This window comes from Euprymna scolopes, chromosome 19 (assembly GCF_053919585.1).
Source record: "Euprymna scolopes isolate OS-2025 chromosome 19, ASM5391958v1, whole genome shotgun sequence".
In the NCBI taxonomy this organism is placed as follows: Eukaryota; Metazoa; Mollusca; class Cephalopoda; order Sepiida; family Sepiolidae; genus Euprymna; species Euprymna scolopes.
The window spans coordinates 118,380,045-118,408,003 of NC_136500.1; the positions used below are offsets into that span (position 1 = coordinate 118,380,045).

General features: G+C 36.0%; 1 long non-coding RNA gene across 1 annotated transcript; it reads left to right on the forward strand.

Annotated features, from left to right (window-relative positions):
- LOC145239906 (uncharacterized) lies at positions 1–27,391 on the forward strand. Its single transcript, XR_013862394.1, has 2 exons — positions 1–492; positions 24,823–27,391. It is a non-coding gene; the product is annotated as an uncharacterized LOC145239906 (long non-coding RNA).
- The last annotated feature ends 568 nt before the right edge of the window (positions 27,392–27,959 follow it).

The following is a 27,959-nucleotide window of genomic DNA, read 5'->3' on the forward strand; positions in this document are numbered from 1 at the left end:
AACACTAGTTTAACTAATCCTAACAATAATGAAATGTTCAATTTTGAAACCTGATATTTTATCTTCATATATTTGTAAAGTTTTTAATGAATTTGACACACAAAAGATGAATTCACTGAAGAATTCGAAACGTTGACAAATCTATTGTAAACTTGATAGGAAAACAATTCAGCACACTTAATTAATGAACGGACATTTTTTACACAAACAAACTAATGATTACACCGTTTTACGATGACCTAAATTTATTGCTTTGCTACAGTTGATTTTCTTTTTAAATAATTTCACGTTTAAATCTGTTTTTTTCTTCTTTTCATTTGGATTCTTTTATATTTGGATACATTTTATTTCTTAATGAATTGGACACACAAAACAAAGGTTGCATCAAGTTACTAAAAAATTCTAACAAAACATTTTTTCTGTTTTGAACACAAAAGAAAAGGAACGAATTCATCTCACTTTTTTTTTCGTATCGAATTCATGGAATGAAAGGTAAGTTTTTATTTTTTGTACACTGAAACAAATATTATTCTATAAGATAAAAAAAAATAATATTAAATATGAGGCAGTTTTGCAGTTAAGTCCCGGCAAAGTTCGACAACTCTAGAAGGGTCACATCAGTATTTTACACCGTCAAATTACGAATTATTAGTTTAAAAATATAAATAAATATTATTAAAGTTTTAAAATAAAAAAATATTTAATTAATATAAGAAAATATTTTAATATTGGAAGTAAACACTTGATTAAATAAAGTAAACGAACATAATATACATTGTTTAGGTACGTGAAAGAAAATTTCAAAGTTAACATATCTCAAAATGGAACAGCTCAGCAGAAAGAGTATGCAGAGAGCATTCTAATGATACTTGAACCACCTCTGTAGGACAAATAATAAGAAAGTTACAACAATTCTAAAGCTGAAATTTGAGGCTAATTTTTGACAATAGAATCAATGGATTTCCTTAACAAAGTTGTGACCGATATCAAGATTTTTCACAGTTATTTTGTCATAGCTTTCTTATTTCTTGTCCGATTTCAAAAAGACAAATATCACTGGAGAGCTTATTGAATGGAGAACAAGAAAAAAATATTTTGAAAGTTTATTAATGAATTATTTACAAGATTAAGAGGTGAAAGGGGATGCTGGGGCGGAAGATGCAGTCAATTACTAAGGCAATATTACATCCCCGCATATGAAGTCTACTGCTAATGCTGATTTTTGCAGTCAAAATAAACTGCAGAAGCACCGTTTTTTTTATTTCTCATCATACAAACACCAATAAATATAATTTTTTTTTTACATTTTTCAATTATTAAAATTTCTTTTAGCATATAAATTAAAATTTCGAAAAAGTTTTCAAAAAAACAAATATATAACAAATAAATGTTATCAAAGGCAAGATAAGTTACTTTTCTACCTAACTGGATATATTTTTCGTGTTTTTATTCAGCTCGAATACAGTGTTAATCGATGTATTGGAAAATTCAAAATGGCGCCCGACACTCTCTTTAACACGGTAAGTTCAAGAAAAGATGTTATAAATAATAAACTAGACAAAATACTGTTAGAAATTCGCTCATTATATGTTACCGTGACATAAGTTGGCATATATTCGGTGTTTTTTTAATAGTATTTTGTCTTGTTTATTATTTATAACACCTTTTCCCAAACTTACCGTGTTTAAGAGAGAGTGGCCGCCATTTTGAATTTTCCAATACAACGGTAAGCACTGCATGTTTTTCGAGCTGAATAAACATGTTACATTGAATAAAAACAAAAACTGTATCCAGTTTGGTAGAAAAGTAACTTATCTTGCCTTTGATAATATTTATTTGTTATATATTTGTTTTTTGACAACTTTTTCGAATGTGTACAGTAATACAAACCCAAAATTTCTTTTAAATTATTAAAACTTTTAGAATTTAAAGTTTGCAAAATGTGCATAATAAAAAATATATTCATGAAAGTTTTATTTTTTTAATTTTAAAAATAACTCTTGTATTTTTTTTAATTGTAAATTTGTTTATTAGTTTATCATAGAATAAAAAAGCAAAGTAACAAAATGGAAGAAAAAAAAAAAAGCAGCTCGATAAAATGATAAAATAGAAAAAAATACATTTTGCCGGGGAGAAATGTTTTGGTTTAAAGAAAGTAAAATTTAAATCCTAAAAGTCAATTATGCTGAAATAAATTTTAATAATTTAAAAGAATTTTTTTAGCCAGCCGTAGTTTGGCGTCATTGCCGTTGTTGGAAAATATTTGTAAACAAAGTGCGTAGGTTAACGATATGGCGTTAGTGAAATTTTGAAAATTTTCGTAACGGCTTCACATTTTAGGTAAACTCAAAACCAATGAAGGTAAAGTCATATAGGCTTCATATTTCGCACAAATAAGGTTTAATATCTATATTAACGAATATATATAGTTTCAAAACTATTACAACTTACCTTCATGTCTAATAATGATGATTTAAATGACACAAAACTTCACTTCAAAATTTTTTACACTTCTACTGAACGTATGGAAATAATTCAAATACCAGCATGTAGCGAAACATGTGTGCTACCTCATCAGTATCCCTGCGGTGTAGTTAACCCCCCGGATATAGGTGGTAGGGGCCAATTTATGACACATACCTCAGTGCACAGAATTACGGCTTACTCAAGTTACCAATGCCACTTAACCCTCGCAAAAGCCTTGGCATTTTCACATACCTACATTGTTTTTTATATATATATTATATATTTATAACTATTTATTTAACAGAAAAATGAAACAATTTTTAGAAAGTGTTGTCTTAACAGAAAAGCGAACAAAATGAAACCTGAAGTACAGAATTTGGGGGGAATTTTTGACACCCCTAACACGAAACTGCGAATAATATATATATATATATATATATATATATATATATATATATATATATAACTCGTAATTTCTCTTTTAAAAGTGAGTTCTTTATTTTATTTGGAATATACTTCCAAAATAAACTATTGAAGTTAAAAAAAAAAAGAAGAAATATTATTGTTTATTTATAAAAAAAAACAAAAAAAAAACAAGAAAACAGTGTTTACAAAGTGCCGGCACGGCTTCATGCAGACATTTTTTTTTTTTTTTTACGTAATGAAATCAATTGAATTTTTATGGAAAAATTAATTTCCTAGAAGTAATAAGACTGCTCAGTTGAGAAGGAAGCAAGATACACTCACCTTTAGAGTTGCGAAAGAATTGCCCCTTTTGCGACGTGACAGTCAGTTAACAAAATAAGTAAATCAATGTAATCATCAGCATCATCAGCAAAAGTAAACACCACTCAAATTGTAACCATCAGCAGCAAATTTGTAAATACAACTGAAATTGTAACAAACAACAAGGAGTTTGATTACCTCCCCTTATAGGTCTGAAAAGGTCATGTGATCACCATTACATGACCAAGGTAAAGCTTTATAATGCTTCTAGGAAACAACAACTCTTTTGGTTAGTAACAAGGTAAGTGCACCTACTCCCCTCTCTCCTGAGCAACCAGTGACTTCTAGTTTTTTCCACATTTTACGAGTTAATTTTTTTTTCAATTTTTAAACTTTAAAAATCTATCAAAATTTTTCTATTGGTTAACTTTTTACGATATTTTCAGGGTCAATGTGAAATTTTATGCCCTTTCCAATAAACTAAATATAATATTTTAGACAAACGTTGTTTTTTTTAATTCACCCCCCCCCATTTTGAAATGTCTATTAAAATTTTAATACTTAATTTATTTACCAAAGTTTTATATTTCACAAATTGAAGATAAAAGATTAGCATTACAAGCATATGCTGTATTTTCATGGACATCGGCAATATTACTTAGTTAATGTGCTTCAACAAGTCATATCTTTTTTATTTGTTGGCCAATTTTTAAAAGAATTATATTAATGGGAAGAGTATTCCAATGATGTTAATTTATTTTTCTTATATGTGTTCAATATTTTTATGCTCCAGGTTAAAAATGAAAAAACTGTACAAAATTACGACAACAAAAAAGGGAAACATTTTTTCCAATGTTTTCATTTTATACATTATGTTTGGATACATATGCGTGGGGTTAAATTTGATTGGATATGGCTGAAGTCCATCTCTACTGATGTTTGACTTTTATTTTTACGACGACAGAAAGCAAAGTTATGACCGAGCAAAGTTATAACCCAGCAAAGTTGACGAAGAATATTTCAAAATTGATAAGATAAATCTGCATATATCATCCATTTTCATATAGATAACAGTTTCAGAATTATTTTCATGTATAATATGTAAATATTTGATAATTATTAATTGCGCAGAATTTTATTTCAAATGTTATCTTTTATAGAAATCAAATCCGCTTATGGAAAAACGGTCGCTAAGCATGTCATGCGCTGAGCTGACTAAAGCATTCTCTAAAAATAGAAAACTGTTTCTGCTTTCGTCTGATAAAAAAAGATTGAAGGGCGATGCTTAAAGGTGCAAGCAGCAATCGGAGTTGCAAAAAAGAAATCCTCCTTAAGCGACCCACCCAACGGGGTCTGGTAACAGAACTATCTAAAATTCCGGAGTAGACAACTAACAGTCTGGTCTCTATGATAACACAGTACAGACAGAACAGATAGAGAGAGACGAACCCTGAATATATAGGTTGTAATCACTTCCCACCCCTCCTACTCAATCCTGACTATAAATATCAGAAGTAGATAGACATTCAAGTTGGTCGCAATATCCCCCGTCGCTGAGCCTGCCAGATGTAAGTAACATTCATCCAACTCATTTTTTTTCCACACACTCCCAACAAGAAGAAAAAGAAAAAAAATTCAAAAGGGGAAAAAAATCATTTACCTGAAGCTCATAAAAGAAATAAAATAACAATGTCCAATCCACTGCTTATAAGGAACATGGTATCCTCCTTGTCCCTTACAACATGCTATTGCTGATTACATTTTTAGGCAGGGAGCAGGCTTGGTCTTCCTTTATGTCGTTTTTGTGGTGCACACTCAGGGCAGTACCATTTCCGTCTTATTGGGGGTGCCTCATCGATGCCAACACATTGGAAATGATACCATTCATCACATGAGTCGCATCCAATCATGACCTTATCTAATTGAGAAGCATTACATATTGGACATAACCAGACAGGGTCTTCTGGAATGGAAGATAAACACGATGGCTCTCCATCCTCATCAACAACTGGCTCATTCACTATGGGTTCGATAGAATCGGTGACCTCTGGTTCTGGAATATTGTTAGGGGCCACAGAAAGCTCTAAAGGATACAGATGTTTCAACGAGTGGACTTCATCTCCTCTTCTGACATGGGCAGATCTAACTACATTATCATTGCCTCGTATAAGATCCACAATGGTTCCCAAAATCCAAAAGGGTCTCGGTTTTAAGGGGCTCTTAACCAGAACCACATCATCCTTTTGAAGGCGATTCTCTGATTGCAATCGGGAGTACCCCAGAGATTTCTATCCCAGGTCCAAAAGGTATTCGTTGTACCACAACTTATGGAAATTAGCACACCATTGGTTCCTATGCTCCAAGGTTCTGATCAGTCTCTCCCTGCTGGGTGGCACTGCCATAGCAGGATCCCTCTGTCCCAATTGTAACAATAACCCAGGGCTCTTGTTGGGTTTCAAGAACATGTTGGGAGTGATAGCTGTAGCATTATTGTCTGCAGACACCTGGTATGTTAGAGGTCGATTGTTAACCGATCTCTGAATATCAGAGATCACGGTCACCAGTGTGAAATAATTCAATTTGTTCTTTTGCCAATGATCTTAAATAGGTTTTTATGGTCTTGATGCAACGTTCCCAAGTTTCTCCATACCATGGTGAAAACAAGGGAATAGTATTAAGTCTCACGCCACACAAGCCAAATTTATCTTGATATTCGTTCATTAGAGAAATACGGCCAAAAAGTTTCCCACTTCCAATAAAAGTTTTGGAGTTATCGCTATAGATAGCCCTCGGAATCCCATATTGATTTGTGAAGCAGGCCAGAGCTTGAAAGAAGGACAGCACACTCATGTCCTGAACCACCTCCATATGGACGGCTCTCACATTCAGGCAAGTGAAAAATAACAAATTCATTTTTCTGTCAGAGTTTTCCTCTTTCACCCAGACATGGCCAGGGAAGTTAACGCCTGTATGCTTGTAAAGCACTTCAAAATCAGCACGAGGAGCCGGTAGACTAGCCACGACATTGGGAAGCACCAGTCGGGAATTGTATCGCTTACATCTTGCATAAGATGCCAAGATCTTATTTACCACTTGTCTACCTTGTGGAACCTAGTAGCCGCTCTGCCTCAATTCAGCCAAGGTTGCTCCGGTTCCCAAATGTGAACATTTCACATGACCGTCTACAACAATAAGTTTTATAATTGGGTGATGTTTTCCAAGCAAAATGGGATTTTTTACCTCACACGCCAGATGTGAAGATCGGTCAAGTCTTCCCCTTGAGTGGATTAGTCCATCAGAATCCAGAAATAGATCCAAGGCACGAATTCGCATGGGTTCCTGGTTCCTCATATGTTCCATCAGATACTCAATCTCTGCAGGAAATTTCTGTCTCTAGAGTAATTTCAGCAAATAAACTGTGGCTTTGGAATTGTCCCATTCATGCCCCAGTTTAATAGCTAAAAACTTGTAGACCAATGAGGTGACTCTCAGCAAACGAGAAAAGGCTGAGAACCTATGGATAGGTATGATAGAAGGGCATTCTTGGTCTAGGACCAGTGAATAGTTCATCGAAGCATGAGGCATCCGTCGGCAATGTTCATTTAAGCATGGTAACTCCTGTGCTGGCCACTGAAGGAGTCCTCTGCCTAGCCAAGAGGGACAGTACAACAAAATTTAAAATTGAACAGAAACCTTCTCATCGTTAATCCTCTCATTATCATATCAGCTGGATTATGCGTGGTGGCCACATATTTAAAAATAGGCTTTAGTCCATATCAATATTCCAACTCGCGATTCATCAGTAAAATGTCCTTCAATCTGTTTTGAGCAAAAATGTTTTTGCTGGCCATAGATTGTAACAACAGCCAAGATAATACTATCTGGGCATCGGTGGCCACGCACAACCTAGCTGGAATAAACTGCTCACAAGTATTCAGGATGGTTGACAGACATTTTAGTGCAAGATAAACTGTCATTAGCTCTACAACAGGCAGAGTTTTTTCCTTCATTGGGGCAACGTTACCTTAGGGAATAGCAAGCAAGATCGGCAGTCTTGCACCACGTATGCTGCAAATCCATAGGCTTCCTTAGATGCATCACAAAAGATGTACAGGTCACCAGGTTGTCCGGCAACAAGGGCCTGTCTATCAAAATAAAGATCACTTAACCCTGACAGGTCCTTAGAAAGTTCTTTCCAACCACTCAAAATTTCAGGAGGAAGAGGATCATCCCAACCAAAATGATTCTTCCACATAGTCCTAATAAGCACACAACTTCGGACTGTAACCGGGAGGCAGAGAGACAGTGGGTCAAATAGTTCAGAAAGGATCCTTCTCTTCATTGAGGCACCAGGATCACACTGAATAGGTGCCACATGCATTTTTTCTGAAAGGGGATTGTATTGATACCCCAATACCCTCTCCCATTCCTTGTTGTGTACACTTAGCGTACCATCACTTTTCATCCTATCTCGGAGGGCGTCAACATTTGTATTACATGACTGGATAATAAATCCTCCCTCTCGCAGACATTTCTTTGTAAGGGAATATAGTTTGACAAGTTTGTGCGGATCTGCTTCAGCTGTAACAAGATTGTCCACATAAAATCGTGTTTCCATCATCTTCCAACAATCATCTAATGAATACTGAGCTGCATGAAATTTAAGAATACACCCCAATATGAATGGGCTGGCAGTGAACCCAAAAATCAATGTAGAGTATCTAAAACAGCAAAGATGATCTCCGTCCTTAATGAAGAAACTGAACCTGTTCTTGTCAGCTTCCAAGCTGAGATGTATCATTAAGAATGCCTTTCGAATGTCCGCCAACAGAATGTAGTTATTAGCTCTGAAGCTCATCAACAAATTTAGCAGGTCTCCTGTGAGGTTGATGTCAGAGTAAGCGGCTTCATTAAGGGACAGTCCATTACCAGTCTTCAAGCTACAATTGAAAACAGGATGGATCTTGGTCATAGCTGTAGGGTCATGCTTAACAACTGGCCGATGTGGTATCCATACATAATTCTGAAATTCGTGGACGGGTACAAAGATCTCCTCAATTATACCATCCTGCTCCTGTTGCCGGAACACTTCCTGATACATATTATTTTTTATCAGGTTCTTAGTCACCCTGTTCAAGATACGTAAAGAGACAGCATGATTAGACGGGACTCTGGCTAACTTGTCAACATGCCAGGGAAGCTCCACATAGTATGTGCCATCTTTGAACTCTATGGCATTTTGAAAGCGCCTTATCTGCTCTTGATCATAGCCAGAGAAGGTATTTTCATCATGTATTCCCAAAGATTCTAGATTGAACATCTGTTCCAACCCCCTCTGTACTTCACTATCAGGGAAGAATTCCCGGCCAGTGAACATTTAACATCCCGGAAGGCATCTAACAAAAGTTCCAAATTTGTTAGTCAGACAGACAAATCGATCATCTCAGCTACCAAAACATGAGATGTCACTGGATTTCCACAACCCAAATTGATGTCCAGAGCAACTTCTTTGAAACTTCTATCACATTCGCCAAGCAGGGTGGATAACCTAACAATCCATTCCAATTGTCTCTATTGAGCCCAAGCCATGCAGTACATCAGCAGACGGATATGACCTCTCACTGCCTGTGTCCAGGAGGCAATTGATTGCAATAGACTTCCTTCCCCTGCTGAAGGTCACAAACAAAATGGGGGGGGGCAAGCTTCGAGAATATCCGGGCCACGTCTGGGGGCTAGTGTCTATATGGAATGATGAGGTAGTCTTGGGTCTCCGTGCCACTCCCTGAGAAGAACTCCTTCCACTATCAAATGAAGTACTGGCAGAGGTGCCGACCTTGACCTGTAGTAGTTTAATTGCTTCCCTGGTGAGCTCCAATATGGAAGACAAGGATGATATGCGGATCCCCATCAGCCCAATCATTTCCCCCTTTAGTTCCTTAGGAAACTTCAAAAACAGAATCTTGGCCATTAAACGAGCTCCACCTGAAGTATTCACAGAAAAGTCACAGGAATAAGCATTTCCTAGCTCCTCCAAGAGGGAAGCAGTCCTAGAAATAAACTCGCCAAAATCCGAGTAAGAGCTCTTCTTCCTTGGTATATAATCAAGTATGTCTTGGAATATTTGATCAATGATCTCATCGATATTTAAATATTCCTTTTTCAGTAAAGCAAGGGCATGTTGATAATTTGCATCTGTGCAGCTCAGATGGTTGATTAGCTTCAAGGCTCTGTCTGTAAGGGAGCATTTTAAGAAATTTAAACGTTCAGTGTCATTAGCCATACCAACCACACAGTTTTCAAATCTTGACAAAAAATTTTGGAAACTCATGTAGCTATCTCAGAACCACCGAATGTGAGTCTGGTGATCTGTATCTGTGGAGGTTTAACTACAAAGGAAGCTGAACTTCTTTCTGATGTCGAATGAAGAGTTGTATCCATGAAAGAACTGGCAGTAGGTGCAGCCAAGGAATCATCCAATTCATCCAACTCTATATGGTATTCCATGAGATGTGATGCCCAACTAACTTCTGTTTCCAGTACATCCGTCCCTGGAATTTGAGCTAATTCCAGCTTAGTGATGCATACTTCCATTTCATGAATATACTCCAAAATATCCTTGCGGAAGATGGCATAAGCGTGCGGGGTCACTCTATCTCCATGACACAGCTTCAACCATTCCTCAACCTTTATCTTCAGTACAGTCATCCATTGAAGGATCCATTCCCTAGAAACTTCCATGCTGAATAACGAGTTGATCAATTATGTCACAGGTGAGCAAAAAAGGATAATTCATAAAAATTCTTTTTTGCAATTTGATAAAAACAAAGGTTGAAGGGCGATGCTTAAAGATGCAGGCAGCAATCGGGGTTGCAAAAAAGAAATCCCTCTTAAGGGACCCACCCAACGGGGTCTGGTAACAGAACTATCTAACATTCCGGATTAGACAACTAACAGTCTGGTCTCTATAATAACACAGTACAGACTGAGAACAGATAGAGAGAGACCAACCCTGAATATATAGGTTGTAATCACCTCCCACCCCTCCTATTCAATCCTGACTATAAATATCAAAAGTAGATAGACATTCAAGTTGGTCACAATATCTTCCCCGTCGCTGAGCTTGCCAGATGTAAGTAACATTCATCCAACTCATTTTTTTCCACACATCTTACTAGACTAGTCATTTTTTATTCTGAGCTCGTCAATTTAAAAAAATTATTTTCAAGTTTTTCAAATTTGATTTCCAAACAATACTATTTTGTTGTTTTTAACGCTTTTAGTACACATGCACTAAATGTGTTAAAAAAATAAAATGTACTAAGTACATGCGTTTAACTACTTATTTGTACTTAAGGTAGAATTGTGTCTTTTAGTGGTCAAAAAACACCCAAAAAACAAATACATAACAAATAAAAGGTATTTGTGCACTTATGCTACCATGCTGAAATAATAACGTTATTATTTAGAAACCCATTCTTAACATGGGGAAGGAAGGGTGTTTTTTGTTAACTATTCTGTACTTTTACCTAACAATTAAATAAAAACAGATATTGTGAAACTTTAATTTATTTTTAATTCATTGTCAAGACTATTTTTTCGAATCTGTAAAACAAACTCGTTTTTTTTTAACTGAGGATATCTAAATAATTATAATAATAATTAGGCATCATTGTGATGCATTTTGAAAATTTTTACCTTGTTTCCACCTTAACATTTTTCTTTAAAATGACTATCTTTAAAGGTTTTCGAGTATGCTGAAAACGAATATCGCATTTAAATTTTCCGCAAATAAGTAGCTTTTGCGGATATTAAGCAATGTCATTTCTTACGGTGGTTATCTTGGTATGCACGTTTGTGCATAGTTACGGTGGTTATCTTGGTATGTGCGTTTGTGCATAGTTTCTCAGGGTTGCATTTGCGCGCTTGTGTGTATCAAGATGACCACCAGCGATAACATAAGAAACGACATTGCTTAATATCCTTATTTATTTGCAGAAATTTAAATGCGATATTCGTTTTCAGCATACCTTAAAACCTATGGAAGTAATTTTAAATGTTAAGGTGGAAAAAAGATTAAAAAATTACCGTTTTATTTCTTTATTTACATAATTGAATTTTTAGTAAAACAACAGAATAGAAATGACAAAAATTACCATCAACTGGTGAATATATAGTTGTTGCTTATCAGGATTCCTGGTATCCTGGTACTGTGAAAGTTTCATTGAAGATTCATGTAGAGTATGATTTATGGTTTCATCTTAGAAAATAGGGGTATATTTTGTGCCAGATAGAGGGGATTTACAAAATTAAAAATTGGATTGGTCCCAAAATGCATAAATTCTGGTCAACTATGGGAATTTCCATCTTTTACAGAAATCCAAAATCTATATGAAAATTTTTCTTTGATTTATTTCTGAGATTAATCCATATCTACTCAATTTTTTTTCTTTAAAGGGAGTTGTAAATACCGGCCATGAATGCTCTTTAGGCATTCAATGGCTACACCCAAGATTAAGCTCTCCTTTGGTGAGGAGGCAGGAAAATGCATATTCACAATAGAGCTATATTTAAATACCACTATAATACTTAGCTTTGTTCATAAATAGACACCCACTGTATGATACCATGCGCTAGTTTAAAAAAATTGCAATTTGTTCATCTGAATTTATAATTTATGGCTTATGGCAAAGAGATATATCAGATTTGACTGCATAATCAGAAAGATCACACAATTTTACATAAGACTGCCAAGTTCCATGAGAATAGCTTGAAAAATAAATAAATGGTGGTGAAATTACCGAATTTCTCGAAATGTTGAGGTGCGTAATTTAGCCCACTTTTTCTACAGAAAAATGTCCAGCCTAAATTTTGGCACTTAAAATTCTCATAACTTTTGAACTACTAATGGTATTTGCATAATTCAAACGGTTTTAAGTATATTTTACATAGCTCTTTTCAAGCAAGTTGATAAAATAACAATTATCTAAAAAGAAAAAAATCAACTTGTAATGTTAAAAAGATCAATAAATAATATATTGTAAATTAAAAAAAAAAAAAAACTATATTGATATATTTTTTTTTTAATTGGAAGCCTATTTTCTGCTTATATTGTCCAGTAAGTAATGGACTATGATGACAATTTTTTTCTATTTCATTCAAGGTTTTCTTTTTTTAGATATAAAAAAATAAAATTTCACTCGATAAAGAATGAAAATATATTAAATCAAAAATTTATGTATTTCTTTTAGAAAAGAAAAAAAATCCTCGACTGTCTTATTTTTTTAAGGCAAAAATTTATAAGTAAAATTTGACTATTTTTCACCTACGGGAACACATATTTCTTCACGGACAAGGCTAGACAACTAATGCAAACATGTGGTTTTTACTTCTTTCTGTCCATCCGTAGTTAAAAACAATAAAAAACTACTTCCGGTTTTTCGATAAGAATGTAAAATGCTTACGTAATGTCCGCCTTTTGCAAATAGACGTTTAAAAAATTCTTTTATTTAAAAAATAGATGGAATTTAAAATATAAATATGGAAAATTCTGAACAATGAAAAATGGAACTAAACATTCAATAGTATTTTTTATAGGTACGTGATTTTTCGAATTTATATCAATTTTTTATAACGGAAGTAAGTAAAATTTCGTTGATTTTCTTCAAATCTTTTTTAAAGAAAACTGATTTAAAAAAACAAATATTGCATAATTTGCTATTAAACCTGTTATTTTTTAAAAAAATGTGGTATTTGCTCCTTTAATTGAAAAAAAATTAGGGTGTGAATTACATTTTTCAAGCTTATAAAAATAGGAGGTCAAATTATTCAATTTTTTTTCACGCATTTTTAAGATCAGTTTCTGATACTACTAATGAACCACATAACAAAATATAAATTTATCTATATATATAAAAGGCAAAATGTGTGTGACCATTTCGTGTATGTCTTCAAAAGGTTTTTTGAGCACATGCTCCCGGGTTCGTTACTATCGCTTACAGCTGTTTATATGGGTCCTATATCATAATATGTAGGATTTGGGAATGTGGGTCGTCTCTAGATTTATTTACGTCGACTTTTATGAGATTGGCGCTATTTCGCTTTGTGCCCGGTTTGTCCTGCATTTTAGTATAAATACAGTGAAAAACGTTGGGTTCTCGGCTTTCGCTCTTCTGCTTTCCCCCCCCCTTCCCACCATCATCTGGGGAAAGTGGAAACTAAAAATAACCATCCCGCGATGACCTCATTTAGCATCGTCTTGTCAATCAAACCTCTTTTAGCTTTATAAGCTTTAACTTAACACGCTAATCAATTACTCTCACTCGTGGTCGAGACCGTTAAGTATTGGCATTGGTTTCCACCTCCGCATCAAAGCTTCCGGGTTCAGTCCCTCCTCCCGACCAAATGTTTTTTTTTATTGCTTCGCTTATTCTTTAGTTTACGCCCCCTCCTCCCATACACAGGTTTATTTATGCCATTTTTTTCCGTTTTGGTTTTGGATTTTTTTTTTACATTGTCTTTTTTATAATATTTAAGCAGGATTATTAATTACCCCCCCCCCCTCATACACACACCTACAAATACCCGGGCAACGCCGGGTACCCTCCCGCTAGTCTATATATATAAAAGGCAAAATGTGTGTGACCATTTCATGTATGTCTTCAAAAGGCTTTTCGAGCACACACTCCCGGAGTCGTTACTATCGCTTAAAACTGTGTATATAGGTTCTAGATAATAATATGTAGGATTTGGGAACGCATGTAGCTTACAGATTTATTTACGTAGACTTTTACAAAATTATTGCTATTTTGGCTTCTTGCGTGTTGATTGGGCTTTTTAGTATAAATAAAGTAAAACTAAACTCAAACGACGTCTTCGGCATTGCGCTGGGAAAAACGTCCAGAAGCAATCAGCTTTGATCAGTTGCTATTCAATCTGGACAATTGGAAGCGGCTTTCCCCCTCCCCAACATCTGTTGGGGGAAGAAACAGTTAAATTTGGGTAAACAAACCTAAACGCTGTATGACTTCTATTTGACCTTCTTTATTAGGTCAAATGGCAGCAGCAGAGTTAACTTTTATTGTGCACGCCTGTTTTTATAGTTAAATAACCTGCTTAACGTTGTCTGTTGCTGTGGCTCAATGCTGTGGTTAACTTAGCACGTTTTTTTTTTCACACATTAATTTCCAACTCAAGGGTATGGGTTCGATCCTCATACACTCACCTACCAAAACATTTTTTTTTTATTATTTAACCCCCCCCCCCCCGGAGTTTTGATTTACCTCAAGACACCCGGGCATCGCCGGGTACCTCCCCCCCGCTAGTCTATATATAAAAGGCAAAATGTGTGTGACCATTTCGTGTATTTCTTCAAAAGGCTTTTCGAGCACACGCTCCCGAGTTCGTTACTATCGCTGACAACTGTTTATATGGGTCCTATATCATAATATGTAGGATTTGGGAATGTGGGTCATCTCTAGATTTATTTACGTCGACTTTTATGAGATTCGCGCTATTTCGCTTTGTGCCCGGTTTGTCCTGCATTTTAGTAAAAATACAGTGAAAAACGTTGGGTTCTCGGCTTTTGCTCTGCTCCCCCTCTTTCCACCATCATCCGGGGTGAAGTGAAAACTAAAAATAACGATCGCGCGATGACCTCATTTAGCGTCGCCCTGTCAATCAAAATTAAACCTCTTTTAGCTTTATAAGCTTTAACTTAACACGCTAATCAATTACTCTCACTCGTGGTCGAGACCGTTAAGTAGTTGGCATTGGTTTCCACCTCCGCGTCAAAGCTTCCGAGTTCAATCCCTCCTCCTGACCAAACGTTTTTTTTATTACTTCGCTTATTCTTTAGTTTACCCCCCCCATACACAGGTTTATTTATGCCATTTTTTTTCCGTTTTGGTTTTGGATTTTTTTTTTACATCATCTTTTTTATAATATTTAAGCAGGATTATTAATTACCCCCCTCCATACACACACCTACAAACACCCGGGCAACGCCGGGTACCCCCCCCCCGCTAGTACAAAATAAAGCAACTTTGAAAATTAAACATTTATTAAAAAGTGTATTGTTGTCTTATGCTTTTAATTCATGGAAATGCGTGTCCTTTCTCATTCCATCTCCACAACTCTTCCATTAGATGGGAATGGAACCAATTTTCATATTTTTTTAATATTAATTACATATTATTTTATTTTAAAACTTTAATTATTTTTTTTAAAACTAATAATTCGTAATATTCGTGATTTGATGGTGTAAAATACTGATGTGAGCCTTCTAGAGTTGTCGTACTTTGCTGGGACTTAACTGCAAGACTGCCTAATATTTAATTAAGCTTATTTTTATTGCAATCCATTAAATGAAAAAAAAAAAATTGTTTCCGTTATGCTTTATAAGAGATATGAATAAAAAGTAGGAATCTCCAATTTTAAAAAAACTTTCCTTAAAATATATTTTTCAGTCTCGCATTTAGATTCTAATATGTTGGGGCACGTCATAAGAATTCCCCCCCCCCAATATGATTCATGAGAAAATAATAATGGTTATAATAATTTAATTAAAAGTTGGTCGAATTTTTAGACAATTGAACACAAGAGTTTTTTTTCGATGTTTAATTGTTTTAACATTTTATTTTTTTTCCGTTTACACTTAACTGTTATGTTGTTAGAGATTTTTGTTTGCTATTTGAATTGGAAACACTGTAGTTTATAAAATTTACATTAAATGAGCACCCATTTATTGGTCATCACTAATCAGCAGAAATTAATGTAGAAAAAATATTGGTAGTTTCCATCTTAAAAAATAAAAATCTAATATTTTAGTATTTACGTTTACACAGCCTAAAAAATATCTGCAAAGAAGGAATTCAAAATAAAAACACATTTAAGATATTAGAGTGGGAGATCTATTTCTTATAAAATTTATGTACGTGCTAAGTCACTTACTGATCCACGCTATTTTTAAAATCGTATTTCCAAGTTTAATTAAAGTTTTATGATATGTTTTTTTTTTATTCAATTGTAAGGTTAAAGTACAGAATAGGTACAAAACACCCTCCCTTCCCCATGTTAAGAATGGCCTTTTAAATAATAACGTTATTATTTCAGCATGGATCAATAAGTGCATGAGTACCTAAATTTAATGTAAATTGGCACTCGATTCATGGCCAGTTAGTGGTCAATGATACCTGTAATTGTTCAGTTTCCAATTCTTTTGGCAGCGAGAAAGGTAGGAGATGGAGTGATCATGTTTTTTGTTCTTTATTACACATCTTGGAAAGACGCCATATGGTGTTAACTATTCTGTACTTTAACCTAAAAATTTAGTTGAGTTGAGCTTTAAATGCAGAGATCAGAGAGGAATGATTCTTTTTTGTTGTTGCTTAAGATGAATTTTATTATTGAATGAATTGAGCTTTAAATGCAGACATCAGAAAGAATGCTTCTTGGTGTGAAAAATAAAGATTTGACATTTTTTTTTACAAAGTTCAATATTCAAAAACAGTTGTATTTTACCAACATTTCAAAATATCAGTGGACAATAAGAGAAACTTTACGTTTACAATAATACAACTGTTTTATTAATCAGAAGATTTAAATCACTCATTTAAGGGGATTTTGATGTAACCTTAGCCACAAATGAAGTTTATATGTTTTATCTCTATATGAGATCTCATATTTAAGAGTCTGCTATTTCTGAATTCTGTTAAACTTTTTTTACACTGATTATTATAATTTTAGGAGATTCTATCAGGATGGCACTTCCTCAGCATTGTCTTTCTCTGCCTCTGTTTAGAGTAGATAATGACGTCGTTCTGCAAAACTGTGATGGTCTTCTAGTTAGTTTGATTTTAATGAAAAGTTGTTACTGACCATGCTGTGCAATTTTGGTGGAGTGAAACTATTTTGAAAATTTCTACCATAACTACACATTCGACTGTGTTTAATCCAAAACGATTTCATAGAATTTCTTGTAAGGAAATCTGCCTTTTTCTCCTGTTAGTAAGTCCTCTTGTTTTGCTGCATGTGCCAACACTATAAGCGCAGATTCTTTTGATTCTTTGTTGCATATGCCGCTTCATGAGGGAAGAGAGAGCGCAAAAAAAAAAAAATTTCATATCACAAGTGACAACACGGTTTTGAACAAATTCATCCACGCAATCCTGAACAATACCGCCAAATCAAGATGCCATGCCACCAAACAATATCATTAAATCAACACACACATTCCCGAGCAACACTGTCGACCAAGGCAACACGCCATTGAACAATATCACTGAATCAACACACCACTGAACAATATTGTTAAATAGATACACCACGTTCCCGAGCAACAGCGAATAATCTTGTGAAATCAACATGCCATAATATAAAATGCAGTAAAGCAAGACATGTTATCAGAGCAATATTTTTCAACCAATATTTATCATAAATATTTACAATATAAATAATTAGAAAATGTGGCACAAGGTTTAGATAGGAGGGAAGGGGAAAACATGTCCTCTATAACATTTGTTAACCTAACAAACTTTCACCAAAATACGACAGTCGCTCCATAAATCACCTACTGAATTGACAATATATATATATATATACATGGTGTGGGGAGTTGAGAAGTAAAAATTTTATGTACAAATGATATATTTATAAAGAAAAAAGGTGCTAATGCACTTACTGATCCGCGCTATTTTTTTTAATCGTATTTCCAAGTTTAATTAAAGTTTTGTATGTTTTTTTATGCAGTTGTAAGGTTAAAGTACAGAATAGGTACAAAACATGTTAAGAATGGCTTTTTAGATAATAATGTTATTATTTCAGCACGGATCAATAAGTGCATGAGTACCTGAAAAAATGAAGTGTTAGTTTAAGAACCCCCCCCCTCCCTAGGAGATGTGGCAAGTAAGCAGTTTGGCCAATCGAAAAAGACGTAGATCCCCCAAAACAAAATTTATACCCTTACAAAAGAGGGCTTACATCACTGACAAAGCAGCAAATCTGTCACCTAATTGGGGTCGAAAGTGGAGATTATCGATCAAAAAAGGGGGGGCACAAAATAAAAAGGGGGTGGCACAAAATAAAAAACGGACCTTATGGAGTCATTAATACTCTAGTTAAGTCATCTTAGGAGAACGCCTAAATCTAACCTATTCTAGCCTAACCGGTTGATATATTTACTATGTTCAGTCCAGCTAATCAAAATTCTAAACCTATTCTAAACAATTCTCCCATTAACCAACAATCACGAGGTTGTTTGCTCAGCAACCGACAAGGCTAACATGCTTGCCAGTCGGTTTGCCTCAAACTCCACACTGGACCCTCTCAACCACCCCCTACCTGATTTTTCTATGGGGACAGACACCACGCTAGACGATGTGAATATCACCCCTGCTCAGGTGCATGCTATCATAAAAAACCTTGACACTTCAAAAGCATGTGGACCCGATCTCATCCCAGCTGTGCTAATAAAAAAGTGCTCAGCCGAAGTAGCTCCAGTTCTCTCCAAACTCTACAAAAAATGCCTTAATGAATCCTGCTTTCTGGGCTGTTGGAAAACTGCTTCTGTGGTACCAGTATTCAAGAATTCTGGCGAAAGAACGGACCCATTAAATTATCACCCTATTAGCCTCCTCCTGCTTTTTGCCAAAATATTTGAGACCTTAATTAACCATGCTCTAGTCCATCACCTTACAGATGCTAAACTTCTGACTGACCAACAATATGGATTTAGACAAACTCGTTCCACAGCAGACATCCTAACTGTAGTCTCTGAACATATATACTATTCACATACAAAGCCGGGGAGGGCAGAGCAGTAGCTCTAGATATATCTAAGGCTTTTGACAGAGTATGGCATGAGGGTCTCCTCAGGGAAATTAGATCATGCGGTATCACTGGTAGAATACTAAGCATAATTAAATCCTTCTTAGATAAGAGAAAAATCCAGGTTGTCCTCAAAAGTCGTACATCTAAACAATATGATATAAATGCGGGAGTGCCCCAAGGATCTATCCTTGGACCTCTGTTGTTCCTAATCATAAATTACCTCCCGACAAAATTGCCTCTGAGATGGGTATATATGCTGATGACACCACACTCCAAAACAGGCACGACAGGAAAACAAATGAACACATATCTAAAGAAATGGCAGAAACACTAGAGGATGACCTCCAATTTGTTGTGGAATGGGGACAAAAATGGATGGTCACGTTCAATGCTGCCAAGACTAAACTAGTTTCACTCAATAATTACAAGAAACCTTCTCTGCCACCAATAGCAATGGCCAACGACTCTTTATCTGAGAGTACATCTTTCAAACTCCTTGGCCTAACATTCACAGGAAACATGAGTTGGAACAATTACATTGAAAGCATTGCCAGGGGCACTGCAAATAAGGTAGGCTCTCTCTACCGTGCTAGAGAACTACTAACACCCGAACTACTGTACCTCTATAAGGCCACCATTCGCCCATGTATGGAGTATTGCTGTCATATTTGGGATGGTGCATCTGCTACTAGTCTCTCGCTCCTAGACAAGGTTCAAAAGAGAGTCGCTAATCTGATAGGCCCTGAACTGGCATCTAAGCTTCAGCCTCTGTCCCATCAACGAAATGTTGCATCCCTGTGCCTGTTCTACAAGTATTTTAATGGTGAATGCACTTGTACCCCCATGATGTAAACACCCTCGACAAACCTGACAGGCAGCTAAATCCCACCCCACACAGTAGAGATCCCTAGATGTAAAAGATCTTTCTACTCCAGTAGTTTTTTTCCCCAGAACCGCTAGACTTTGGAATTCCATTCCAGGTCCCTGCTTCCCCAACTGTACTGACCTGCAGAAGTTCAAGTGTAACGTGAACCGACATCTTACTGCCCAAATCCCTACATAGTACCCCAGTAGTTTTTGCTCCTGATAGTAGCCCCCTACACCAAAGTGGCAATGTGTCTTGTTTGGGGTTAAAATGTAATAATAAAAAAAACCCAATTAATGTCGAAATAACACTCAAGATTAACACCATTCACTCGACGCAGGTGCAAAGCTTCAACACACCTTTTGCTGATATCTGCTGAAGAGAGATTCACCTTCTCCAGCTGATCCACATCTACGATGTTTAAAAATGAGAACAAGCTGGGATCCAGTAAAGTGCTCATTTCTGTGGACTTCCTTCTTTGGCATCGACCAAATCATGTCTCTCATAACTGCTAGTATGCAAAGAAAAACATAGTGTTCTTTTTCATGGTTGGTGCCCAATTGCAACATGTCTAGGCACCAATTTGTAAACCAACAGCATTATCGCAGTTGATTTTGGCCCATGTCACATTTTCATACCATCTTATGTCGATATCGTTGACTCTAGTCTCGGCACTACTCATTACAACCACAGTCACATCATTGGCATAGGCAGTATACTTTACCAGGATAGAGCCATCTGGCATAGTAATCCAACGAAGACCAGACTCACCTTAAGATTGCACAGAAAGGGCTTTAATGCAAGCACATATAGCATTGATGAAATTGGACAACCCTAACAAATAGCTCTAAATAAATTGAAGAGCTTTGATCTCACACCATTCATCCTCACTATAGCACTGGGGTTTGCATACAGGAGGCAAATCCAGGAGTGAAACTGAGGACCAAATCCAGTTGAGGAAAGAACAGCCTCTAGGTATCAATGTTGAAAGATTTGTATGGATCTAAATTGATCAGCGCGGCTTTAGTATCGACCTTTTCTATGATCAAGCATGTCATGTGCAAGTTATTCTGAATCATCCGACACTTAACAGCACAAGTCTGCTCAGGATTTATGAGACAATGTAAAGCAAGTTGCAAATGGTTCGCTAAGATCTTGGCCAAAATCTTTAACTTTGTGTTTAACATTGTTAAGGGCCAAAAATCCCCTCTACCATCCCCTCCATTTTTATCCTTTTGAAGCAATTTAATGATCCTCCTGGTAAAGTACTGGGGAATGGACCCGTTCCTAAACCAGGACTTGAATATCACAACCAGCAAGGGAATAAAAATGGGCGACAGCCTCAAATACAATTGGTGAGGCAAACCATCGACACCAGGAGTTCTGTCCAGCCTGACCTGTTTGTGAGCCTCCAGAACTTATTCCTCCTTTATATGTTCTTTGCACCTTGCTGCTTCGGTTTCCTCAAGGCGAGAAAAGTCAGCTAAATAAGCTTTGAACTGATCCATTGTCAGACCAGGCTCTCTGGTAAAAAGATCCTAAAAATGAGGCTGAAAACTCTCCAAGATCCTGTCGTTTGTGGTCACGGTATGTCCGTCTGGCAATGTGACACTGGCGATGTATCAATTTGTTGCTTCCATTGGTGCTCTGTTTAACCTAGTCCTGACTAGAACTCCCTGATCCTTCTTGTTTTCAAAGGAGTCCAGTTCCGTTTTAATTATAGTAAAACTAGAGCTATCTCCCTCCTCCATCAGACGATCTAATCTAGCTTCTAGTGTCTTTTTTTTTTAATTCAATTTTCACCTCAAACAAGGTACAGTGCCACTTTGAAGTAGGGAGCTACTATCGGGGACATAATTTGCGGGGGCATCATGAAAGGAGATGAGTAGCAAGATGTTTGTTCACATTACACTTGAACTTCTGCATATCAGTACAATTGGGAAAGCAGGAATTTAAAAGACTTGCAGTTCTAGGGTAGAAACTATTGGAATAAAAGGCTTTCTTACACCTAGGGATCTCTACTGTAAAGGGGTGGGACTTAGTTGCTTGTCAGGTTTGTCGGGGATAGTCATGTCGAGGAGGCAAAAGTGCTTGCAGTTCGTCAGAGCACTCACCATTAAAGTACTTGTAGAACAGGCAGAGGGATGCAACATTTTGTCGATGGGACAGAGGCTGAAGCCTAAATGACAGTTCAGGACCTATCAGGTTGGTGACTCTCTTTTGAACCCTGTCCAGGAGTGAGAGACAAGCAGCAGATGCACTAGCCCAAATGTGACAACAGTACTCCATACATGGGCGGATGGTGGCCTTATAGAGGTACAGGATACTTTCAGGCGTAAGTAATTTTCTAGCACAGTAGAGAGAACCCATCTTTTTTGCAGCAGTTTTGGCAATGCTCTCAATGTATCTATTTCAGTTCGTGTTCCCTGTAAACGTTAGGCCGAGGAGTTTAAAAGGAATACTTTCAGGCAATGTGTTCTTGGCCATTGCTATTAGTGCTTTTGCTGCCCTAGAGCTACTATAAGCAACAATAAAAAACCTAATTTCTTTTTTCAGATAACTCCACCACTTATTACAATTATAGCCCCCATTTGTTCCTGTTGTATGGTTAGTAAAAGCTGATACTGGAAGTCCTTCAAGTTGAACAACGTGTTGAACTTCCAGTACCAAGCCATTCTAGTTTAACACTATCTAATTTTACCTGTACCTGGAAAAGCCTGTCGTCTGAATAAACTATATTGTTGTAACATGGATAATCTAAAACCCTTAGATTGACTCTCTTAACTAAGAACCGATCGATGTAACTTGAAAGTTGCATCAAATCAGAGCCGTGGTTACCTGTCCAAGTTCATACTATGTCCCGAGTTTTTTATTTCAGAATTTATCGGCAAGATCAACCTTGTCGACAGTCACAAAATATTTTTACATCCCGGTTCCCTCAGGATCTAGATCAGGATCCAGGACTGCATTCCAGTCTCGCACTAAAATAATCCATCAAGGAGTATTCATAAAAGGCTCAATCTACCAAAAATCGGGAGACTTCTCAGTAAGTTGAAATGCCACATCTTATATGGTAACATCCAAAACACATAGTTTTACCTCAGGATCCACAAAAACTGGGTCACATAATGCATTCTAAGTCAACTTAACTAGCCAGCAGACCCTCCTGGACTAGATATCAAAATGTGTTGAGTAGATCTGAAAGTCTCTCCAGCACACCTTGACAAAGTGAGTCTCCTGTAGACAACAAATATCCACACAAAAGCATTGAACGTTGCGTACAACTCAAAGTTTACAAGAGTCGGCCCTCAACTCTCAGACATTTAGGCTTGGTAATCTGAGTGCCATTATGATAACTTAATGTTAGTTGCCTGGAACGAACAAGTCAGGATGTTGATGGCATGTCTCATGGAATACTCTACCATGGCAGTGTTGAAGGCCATTCTGGGGACACACCATTGACGCCCAAAAGAAAAGGTTAGTTTTGCTGCCCTATATAGTGATGAATGCATTCTCAAAACATGATTTTTATAAAATGATTGTTTTTTTTTTGGTATAAACATGGGAAATGTTGAACATGAAGTTTGCTTCTTCAAGCATCTTCAAGAATTCTCTGGATTCATCTCGCATCTCCATTTATATCAGTGAAATCCAGTAATTTTTGTAGGTCACTAAGCTTGTGACCCTTAAGTCTTGAGAGTGTATTTGTGGTAATGCGGTAAAAATTATGTGCGTTTAGATGGAGAGATGATTTTTTTCCTTTTGATGTATATTTGTCTGTGTGGTTAGAGAAGGAGGAGGAGGAGGGATATTCAAATTGGTTTTACCTGGGGAATATATACACATATATTCAATTTAGGTAAACACAATTAGCATAAAGTTATTGTCTTAGGCTGAAAAGAAAAATGACTTGCCTCAAATAGAACACGAAATCTTTTGTTGCCATACGGGTTCTTTTAAACTTAAGACTTTTGACAAGCTTCTGGGTTTGACCTTTACTCCTGATCTGAAATGGAACACGTACATCAAGTCTGTTTCCAAGGTCGCTGGAAAGATGGTGGGATCCTTCTACCGCTCCAGAAGATATCTCACTACTGATGCAATTAAAGCCAAGCCAAAGCTAAAAGCCAAGTAGGTCCAAGGATGGAATACTGTTGCCATATCTGGGCAGGAGCTGCTAAAAACAACCTATTCTGCCTTGACAGAGTACAAAATAGACTTCGTGGCTTAGTGGGGGATGCCCTTTTCTCTACCCTGCAACCTCTCTCCCACAGAAGAGACGTTGCGAGCCTATCCTTGTTTTATCGTTATTTCCATGGCAGGTGCTCGTCTGAACTCCAATCTCTGGTCCCCCCTCGCCAATCTTTCATGAAAAACACCCGTCTAGCTGTATCCACTGTGAAAAATTTCCCCCACTCTATATCTGTGCCTAAATCAAAATGCGGATTCCATGAACAAAGCTTCTTTCTTAGAACTGCACGCATGTGGAACTCTGTTCCGTCTGCCTGCTTCCTTCCGGACTACAACTTGGATGTCTTCAAGTCCAATGTTAACAAATTCCTAATGAACCGCCCCCTTGATTAAACACTTCATACAAATCTCCACACCAACGTAATGTACTTGCAATTACCCTTATCCCTGAGTGGCTTCCGGGCCTTGATAAATGGTGATCACTGTGTAAAAAAACAAAACAAAAAAAAACAATACATTATTGTAGCGACTTATCGTAATTTTGTTTTTTGTTTACCTACATTGAATTAAGTAATATATAATTAAGGAATATATATATATATGTGTGTGTGTGTGTCAATGTTTCTTCTTTTCCAACCAATATAAAATTATGAAAAAATGAGTTAATCAGATAATAGTGACAACAGTAAACCCACAGAATTCAAATATGTGAATGCAAATACTAATACTTCCATTTTTTTTATTTACAGATGTTCGTGCTTGAACGGAATTATTGAATGTCTCATGGATCATCATTTTTGTAAACATTATCTTAAAATGTATTGCTTTATGGAGAAGACAACATCATATCAGTGAAAAAAATTTATCTTATTGGATATTACCATTTTATAAATTTTTGGAATTGGTGCAGAAAAAATCTGCACATTTTGAAGGTAAAAGAAATTATTGAGAAATATGGGTCTAATGTTGAAATGCATCAAAACATATGGAGAGATTGAATCGCAAATTGAATGAATGTATATGGCCTTTAAATTGACAGTGTATTATGCAGTAACATTGTAGTGTGGATATTTTTTCTATAAATATTTCATTTAATGACAAATATGAGAACTCACACAAAACAAAAGCCACATTCATGTGAAGTGTGTGGATATTCTAGTTCTGAAAAATCACATTTAGTGAGGCATATAAGAACTCACACTGGAGAAAAGCCATATTCTTGTGAAGTGTGTAAATGTTTTTTTTCTCTAAAATCACATTTAGTGAGGCATATGAAAACCCACACTGGTGAAAAGTCACATTCGTGTGAAGTGTGTGGATATTCTTGTTCTGAAAAATCAACTTTAGTGGTGCATATGAGATTTCATACTGGGGAAAAGCCACATTCGTGTGAAGTTTGTGAGTATTCTTGTTCTACAAAATCTGATTTAGTGAGACATATTAGAACTCACACTGGGGAAAAACCGCATTCATGTGAAGTGTGTGGATATTCTTGTTCTGACAAATCACATTTAGTGAGGCATATGAAAATCCACACTGGTGAAAAGCCACATTCGTGTGAAGTGTGTGGATATTCTTGTTCTGAAAAATCAACGTTAGTGATGCATATGAGATTTCATACTGGGGAAAAGCCACATTCGTGTGAAGTTTGTGAGTATTCTTGTTCTACAAAATCAGATTTAGTGAGACATATTAGAACTCACACTGGGGAAAAACCATATTCATGTGAAGTGTGTGGATATTCTTGTTCTGAAAAATCACATTTAGTGAGGCATATAAGAACTCACACTGGAGAAAAGCCATATTCTTGTGAAGTGTGTAAATGTTTTTTTTCTCGAAACTCACATTTAGTGAGGCATATGAAAACCCACACTGGTGAAAAGCCACACTCGTGTGAAGTGTGTGGATATTCTTGTTCTGAAAAATCAACGTTAGTGATGCATATGAGATTTCATACTGGGGAAAAGCCACATTCGTGTGAAGTTTGTGAGTATTCTTGTTCTACAAAATCAGATTTAGTGAGACATATTAGAACTCACACTGGGGAAAAACCACATTCATGTGAAGTGTGTGGATATTCTTGTTCTGAAAAATCAACATTAGTGATGCATATGAGAATTCACACTGGGGAAAAGCGACATTCTTGTGAAATGTGTGCATATTCTTGTTCTACAAAAACAGACTTATTGAAACATATGAGAACTCACACTGGGGAGAAGCCACATTCTTGTGATGTGTGTGCATATTCGTGTTCTCAAAAATCAAATTTATTGAGACATATGAGAACTCACACTAACGGTCTCTGGAAGAAATAAACTTTGTACCAGTTGTCATGGGAGAAACTGGCCTAATAAAAATCCTTAAAAATACTTAGAAGCATCTATTCTTAAAAGAGCTTTTATATATAAATGTACATGGTAATGGAGTCAAGTGGTTCTTAAAAGTAATTAAAGTAAAAAAAAGTGAAATGTGTGGATATTGTTCTGAAAAATCAAAGTTACACATGAGAATTCATACTGTTAAAAAGCCACATTCTTTTGAAGTGTGTGAATATTCTTATTTCAAAAGATAAGATCAAGTGTGACATATTAGAACTTAATGCCTACTAGATACTATCAGGAGATTGTCAGAACAACTTGCCATGAAAATTAGATGAATTCTTATCCTGAAATCCAGTAAAACCAAGAGACCAAAGCGAAAGATATACTACAACATATGAAAATGGTATTAGTGAGACGGAAATTATGTTCTCAATGTCTTTATTAACTCAGTGTTTGAGAGATAAAGAACTTTAATGGAACATTCGAATATTTATGTATCTTATATAGAGTTCAAGTGTAACTCCCTCATAGTAGGCCCCTTGGTTTCTGAGAACTTCAACTTAAGTAAGAGAAAAACCTCTGCATACAAAAATGTGACACAATGAAAACCTCTGCATCGAAATAGAAATATCCACCAAAAGCTCATTTCCAACTAATACTCTACCAAAAAAAAAAAAGATCACCAGACTAGGAAAAGACTACACAGCAAAACTACAATTCAAACTCCATCAATCGATATAGAACAGATATAGCTGGACAATATAAAGCTAAAAAAATATGTAGACACACTACCCGAAAGACCAAGCTTTTGTGAAAAGCAAATAGCAACTAATACTTAAATGAGCCCTCTGGTATATAATAACATCAAATATTATAATCAAATGTTTGCATGAAGAGGAAACTACTTGATTTTCTGAGAAAAAGCAATATTTCACCTAATGTTAATATTCCTTTTCTTGTAAATAAAGTGTTGTGAAAATAAACAAATCACAAAGCATGTGCACAGTCATGTTCTAAGAAGTCAAGTGTGTTTATATATGTGAATTCACATGTAGAAAATAATTAAAAAAAACAACCTGGCAAATATATAAGTTTCGGAGATATTAAAACAATTCCACATTTAGGGACATTTTTTTTTACAAAAGTCACCAATTATCAAGGCCCAGAGGCTACTCGAGGATAAGTGTTAAGTGTACAATGGTCAATGGGACAGTGATGTAGTAATTGTTAGTAGTGGAAATGTCATAAATTGGATGCCTTAAGGGGAACGGTTCATCAAAAATTTGTTTATGTTTGACTTGAAGACCACCATATTGTAGTCAGCCGGAAAGCAGCCAAATGGAAGAGAGCTCCACAGGTGTGCAGTTCTAAGAAAAAAGCTTTCTTCATAGAATCTATATTAAGGTTTAGGCACGGATAAAGAGTGGGGTAAATTATTGATAGTGTTTACAGCTAGACGAGTGTTTCTTGTGAAAGTTTGGCGAAGGGGGGCCATAGATTGGGGCTCAGACGAGCACTTGCCTGAAAATAACAATAAAACAGACAGGCTCGCAACGTCTCTTCTG